Source organism: Protopterus annectens, chromosome 2.part1, assembly GCF_019279795.1.
Source record: "Protopterus annectens isolate FY-2018-M chromosome 2.part1, PAN1.0, whole genome shotgun sequence".
Classification (NCBI taxonomy): domain Eukaryota; kingdom Metazoa; phylum Chordata; order Ceratodontiformes; family Protopteridae; genus Protopterus; species Protopterus annectens.
In genome coordinates, this window is record NC_056729.1 from 1727187401 (window position 1) to 1727194637 (window position 7237).

Sequence of the window (7237 nt, forward strand, 5' to 3'; positions counted from 1 at the left end):
TGGGCCTCTCAAATGAGTCTAGACACTTTCACGGCTCCTGTTTCCGCTATTCTTGATTTTTGAGCGGATATTTTTCATCACGGAGCTAGTTCTTCTACTGTTAAGGTTCAGTTGGCTGCCATCTCTCATTTTCATGTGGGTGAGAATTCTGCTTCTTTAGCACCTTTTTGTTATGCCCCCCAGTCAAATATCCAGTTCCCCCATGGGACCTTACTATGGTTCTTCAAGCTTTGGTGGCTCCACCTTTCGAGCCTGCCACATCTGCAGGTCTGAAATTTTTATCTTGGAAGACAGCTTTTCTGGTGGCTATTACCTCTGCAAAAAAGGGTCTCAGAATTATAGGCCTTGTCCATCAAATTTCCTTACATGATCTTTCACAAAGATAGGGTTTCCCCTCGAACCAATCCATCCTTTCTTCCTAAGGTGGCATCACCAGTCAATATTAATCAGACCATCAATTTGCCTGTGTTTTTTCCTAATTTTACTAACAAGATGGAATATAAACTCCACATGTTGGATGTTCGTAGACAGTTATGATTCTATTTACACAGGACAAAAATTTCTGTAAATCTGATCAATTGTTTGTATCCTTCTATAAACCCTTTTTGGGGAAATCTCGCTCCAAGTTAACTATAGCTAGATGGATTTCTTCATGCATCCTGCAGGTCTATAAGGACAGAGGCTTGTCTCCTCCAGGTCAGGTGAAAGCTCATTCCAGTAGGTCCATGGCTACGTCTGTGGCCTTTTGGTCTAGAGTGTCTTTGGATGATATTTTTTCTGCAGCCACTTGGTCCTCATCTCATACGTTTATTTCTCACTACAAATTGGATTTGACTTCCAGAAGGAGAGCATCCTTTGGTTCTGCGGTGCTCCGGAATATCCTTCCATGAGGACCTCCCAGGGGTGTAGTAGCTGGGGACTTTGTCCCACTGGTTGTGGATCAAATGAAGTCAACTACTTCAGATAAAGAAGTTATGTACTCACCATAACATTCCATTTGAGTAGTTGTACTTCATTTGTCTTCAACCATCCCTTTCTCCTTCCCCCAGACCTTGGCATGTGATCAGCCTACGTGCTGCAGTATAGGTCACACAAAAACCTTTTCAGGTTGGGTTATCATTTTGAGGTTCACCAAACTCGATCTGGGTATGGAAGGTAGTGGAGGTGTATTATGGGTAAGGGGAGGAGTTTGGAGCTCGGAGATGATGCTAGTAAAAGTTGCTGGCTCAGATATGATACGGATCCATAACCCACAGGTTGAAGACAAATGAAGTACAAATACTCCGATGGAACGTTATGGTGAGTACATAACTTCTTTTTTTCTTCTAAAAATCCTATAACTTATGCTATAAATCTTAAAACCCTTTATATTACTACCTCCCTCTTAGCTTTTGCTGGCATTAGGGATATTCTAATCCTTTCAACTACTTTTTCTCTACTAAATATTTAGTAGTCTTTAGTACCATTCTTAGTACATTTCTTACCTAACCTTGTAAGGTAATTCTGCTTACTACCATAGTTGGTAATTTTGTAACCTTTTCTTTCTGTTTAAAAAAAAGATATATCTTAATTGTTGTTCTATTTGTTTAACTGCTACTTTTTCGTACCTACAATGTCTAATAAAGCTATGGGTTTTAAAAAAATGCACTTCTTGTATGCATAAGATCCCAAAATCAGATGCCCACAAGGAGTGCATTTATTGCGTTGGTCCTGACCACTTAAATACAGCCTGCTCTACTTTTAATGCTATAGCTTTGGATGACAAGCATAATAAACTTATATTAAAATATTTACTTCTGGTTTCTTCATCATCCGAGGTTCAAACCCCCTAAAAAAATGGCATGGTAGCTTCATTGGAGCACTAGAAAAGGTGTCTGCTGAAGGTCCCTCGAGGTCTTCATCTGAGCCTAGGAAAAAGGAATAAAGATTATGGATCTGACATCTTCATATCCGAAGTCTGTTATCTTATGCTTGGATCTGATACCATCATCAGATCTAAAGGTGTTGGCTCTGATAGTTATGTCTCCCTCACCAGTGATATCCACACTGGATCCTAAATATTTGGATCTGAAGGCAAGGACATCTCGTAAGAGTCATACTCCTGACTACATCTTGAAGCCCATTTTGCCCTCCTTGCCTGTGCAATTGTTTCAAACTCCAAAGAAACATTACAGACCCCCCCCCACACTTCCACAACATCTTGTAGGTCCTCCAAATGTTTATCAGAAGCAGATGTGGATAGGGTGATGTGAAAGTTTCTTATGATTCAGATCCAGATCAGGGTCTTGCCAGCTCTGTCCCCTACCAGATCTGTGAGTGTACAGTCAAAGTCTATGCTATATCCTTCTCCGATCCAGATCCAACAACTACTCAAAATAGCAACTGTGGATTCAGAGCCCCAGGATCTCAAATTCCCCGAGAGGTTCACTGTCAGATCCAAGGAAAGTTTCTTCCTCAACCCTGACTGTTCTCTGATGGGTTCTGGTCTGATACCGTAAGATCAAAATGGGTCTTGGAGCCCAAGTGTCAGCATTGGGTCCAAGGGGGTGGGTTCGGCCCTGGTGTTGTCGGATCCATCCCTTCTCATCAGAGCTCTGGCCCTAGACAGTTTGGGTCTGATTCTTGCCTCAGAGATCGGATCCGGAGGTTGCCATGGTCTACTTTCCTCAGAAGCTTCTGTGGGTCAGGCTTCTCCTCAGCCTTCGAGATGGTAGAAAGGGCTTTTTCTCTCCAGAGAAAACCATCCTCTCTCATTTTGGATCCTAACCCTTTACTTCCATCAGTTCCGAGCTCTGAGTCAGTCAGGTCTATTCCACAGGGACAGCCATTCCAACAGGCCACCAGACAGTTACAGTAAAGGAGTTTCCTCTGTCTTCTGACACCTCTCCAGATCATCCCATGGAAGGGGTTTCCTGGAAGAGGATGTGTAAAAGGAGACACATAGACTCACTATTGGTGTCTCTTACAGAAGACACCAGTTTTGATGAAGGAGAAGGATACCCCCGATCTCCACCAGATGACATCTCCTTTGGGGATATTTGAGAGATCCTGAAGCAGAAAAGTGGTTGGTCATCCCAAACTCCTTCTCCTGAAGAATCGGTTTTCTTGGAGGCTTTTGGTTCTGGCTGATCTATTCCTCCCAGTGGATTTAATAATCCACCTGGTTTCCCACCAAGCATGGAAGGAGACAGATATTGTTGAGTCCATTCCCAAGTACCGTGACAAATTTTTGGCACCACCTGCAGACAGACCCCACTAGAGCAAAGCTTGATGCTGTGGTGGTGGCAGCAGCCATTAAGAAACAGCTAGCAGATCAGCACTCTGCTGTCCATCTGCCCAAAAGAGAGTCCAGAACATTGGACAGATTTGGAAAGTGAGTGTTTGCCTCAGCAACCTACTCACTGAGGTCACTTAACTATCTGGTGCATTTTACTAGACTTCAGAGCAATTTGACTAAGGAACTTTCAAATACTCCCTCAGAGTGCATGTCTGCTGAGGATTTCAAAAGAACATCCTCTCAAATGACGACTTTTTTTATCCATATAAAATGCTTCAATGAGATTAATCTCTCACACTACTGAAGGTACCTCATGAGCAGTTGGTTCAGGCACTGCCATAAGGAGGCATGCCTGGATGTGACTGTACAATTTTGAGGAGCCTTTTAAGATGTCTTTTATTAACAACCTATTTGATAGCACTTTCTTGTTTGAGCAGTCAGTAAAAGATGCATTTATCTGCAGCAAAAAAGATGTAAAGACCCTGTCTGCCATAGGGATCAAATTTTATACACCTCAGCACATCTTCTCTAGGAACCAGAGAGGCAGTAACAAAATGTGGTTCCGCAAATCTCAGGGACCCTTCCAGGATTCACATGAGGAAAATTCCTCCAGAGACAGAGGAGGAAATTTTAATGGCAGACATTGCCCTAGAGGCAGAGGATTCCTGCAATACCAGGGCTTTAGAGATTCTTTTTCAGATAAGCCCTATCAGTCCTGTGAAGTGCTGCCTGAATCCCCTACTCTGGAGGCAGTTGGGTGTTGATTCTCTTTGTACCTTGACATCTGGACAAATATTACAAAAGATTTATGGCTGCTAAGAATAATATCCAGAGGCTATTACATACCATTTTCCCTTCTTCCTCATTTTTAAAGGAAGAAACTTCCTGACATTTCACCCAGTCAGAGGAAGGCTGCAGCACAGGAAATACAAAAGCTTCTAGAAAAAAAGAGTCATCCAGAAGGTTCCACCAGACCAAATAGGATACGGAACTTATTCATGCTTCTTTTTAGTTCCAAAGAAAACAGGGGACCTCAGACCCATTTTGGATCTAAGCAAATTGAATCAGTATGTAAAGAAAACAAAGTTCTGAATGGTCATATTTCAGTCCATTCTGTCTTTTCTACACAAGGATGATTGGATGTGCTCTGTAGATCTTCAAGATGCATACTATCATATCAAAATAGACAGACAATCCAGAAGACATCTCTGCTTTTGGCTGCGAGCCAGTCAATAGAAATTCAGAGCTCTACCCTTTGAACTCACCACAGCTCCAAGGGTGTTTAACACATGCATAGCAGTAGTCATAGCTCACTTGAGACTCAAGGGATTCCAAGTGTTTCCATATCTAGATTATTGGCTCCTAAGCACTCCATCCAAGCATCAACTTCAGTATGCCAGGGACTATTTGCTCCAGATTTCCAACACCTTGGGCATTATAATAAATCTCACCAAATCAAAACTTGTTCCAGTTCAGAGCCTGGAATTCACTGTGACAGTTTTAAACACATCTACACAACTAGCATCCTTGTTTATCCACCCCATTATTTCTATTAGGAATCAGTTTCAGGCTATCCTCTCTCATTCAAGTCCCCAGCAAGATTAGTGCTTCCAGCTCTAGGGTCAATGGCAGCTGCAAGCAACACATTCACTGGTGGATACAATCAGACAATCTTTTTCTGAGCAGACCTTTTGTCCTACCGAACCCAGTAGCCACAGTGGCCACAGATGCTTCTCAACTGGGGTTGGGAAGAATTGTCCAAGACATGTGGTCCCTTCAAGAGACCAAGTTGCATATCAATGTCCTAGAAATGAGAGCAGTCCTTGTAGCATTGCAGGCATTTCAAGATGCTCTGCCCTTGGAGGCTATTGCAGTTCAAACTGACAACATGTCTGTAGTCTGGTACATCAACAAACAAGGAGGAATCCTGACCTTACCCTCTTTGCTGAGAGGTCATGAGGGTTTGGGAATAGGCAATTTTATAACACCACTTTCTTATTGTGACACTCATTCCAGGAAAAAACGTGTGTACAGACAAGCTAAGCAGATCCATTCTGATGTCTCACAAGTGGTCTCTCAGTCAGCTGGTTGTGAATATGATTTTCAGGTGTTGGGGCCAAACTTTCTGCAACCTATTTGCCACTCCTCTCAACAAGTGCAGCAAGTACTTTGTTCTGATCCCCCCTCACGGGGAGCCACCAAGAGATGCTCTTCTTCACGTTTGGCCCTCAGGCCTCCCTTATGCCTACCCTACTCTTCTCCTAATTCCAAGATTTTTGCAGAAAGCAAGCAGGCTGAAGAGCTCAGTAATCCTCATTTCCTCCTCCTGGACTCAGCAAGTATGGTTCCCCTTTCCACGGTCTCATCTTCGTTATCCTCCATGGATACTGGAAACCACTCAGGATGTCATCTCTCACCTGTCAGGGAATCAACACCCCAACATTCTGGCCCTCAAGTTGACTGCATGGTTTCTCCACTTCCAGTAATAAACAGTCCAGGCTTTCTCCCAGGTTCCTGACAATATCTTGGCTAGTCAAAAGGATTTTACCAAAACAGTTTATAGAAGCCAGTGGAAATGGTTCTCTATTTGGGCATCACATAAAGACACTGATCCTTTTTCTGCACCGATTTTGGCTATTCTTCAATTTCTGACAACTCTTTTTAAAGATGGTGCTAGTTTCTCTACAATTAAACATCAGTTGACAGCAAATTCAAATTTCCCACAGGGAATAGAGCTTTTTCCTTGGCTTCCTCTAGATTGTGTAAAGCTTTTATGAAAGGCATTTTTCTACTAAAATCGCCAGTAAAGGATCCCTCACCTCCATGAGATCTTATGGTAGTACTTGAAGGTTTGACACAAAAACCTTTAAACCTTCAGACAAGTCTGACTTAAAATTTCTGCATTGGAAGACTGCTTTCTTGCTAGCTATTACTTCGGCTAAAAGAATTTCTGAACTCCAGGCTTTTTCAGCAAAAACTCCCTACATTATTTTCATTAAGGTACAGTTTCTCTATAGACTAACTCTTCTTTTTTACCTACAGTAGCTTCTGTAAACAACATTAACCAATCCATTCATTTGCCAGTTTTCTTTCCAGTTTTTGCAAATAAAGGACAGTACATGCTACACCTCCTTGATGTACACAGACAATTACGTTTTTATCTCCACAGGATAAAACAATGTAGAAAGGCAGATCAGCTTTTTGTAGCTTTCCAAATCACCTAAGGCAGTTAGTTTCTAAAGTCACCCTAGCTAACTGGATTACAGACTGTATCTCATAGATTTACTCTCAGAAAGGTATGACATTGCCAAAACCTCCTCAAGCTTACTCATCTAGATCTATGACTGCATCATCTGCTTTTTGGTCAGGAATATCTTATTGGTGACATTTGCTCAGCAGCTACACTGTCCAGGCTCATACCTTTATTTTACATTACAAAGTGGACATCATATCTAGAAACAGAGCCTCCTTTGATTCGGCAGTACTCCAGAATATCCTTCCATGAGGGCCACCCAAGGTAAACGTAGCTGGGGACTCTGTCTCATAAGTGAGGAAAAATGAAATGGACAACATCAGATTTATAAGTTATGTACTCAACCATAACTAGGCATCTGTGTTGTCCATTTTCATTCCTCCTCAACTCCCCTCCCATCCATTTTCTTCTTCTGGATGGACCTATTGGACTGTGTCTGGAACCTACAGTTTCATTTTTGAGTTTTGTCTTTTCTATATGACTGTATCTGTTCCTCATCTGTTATTATGAAACAGAGCAGCAAAGTTGATCTGAGGCAAGAGGGATGGAGTGGAGAATTATGGGTAGATGGAGGAGCTCGACAGTTGAATCCAAAGTCTATAGTATGCGGCCAAGTCAGATTTGAGAATCGGATGTGTAACCCATAAGTGAGGAAGAATGAAAATGGACAACACAAATGCCTAGTTAGGGTGAGTACATAACTTATA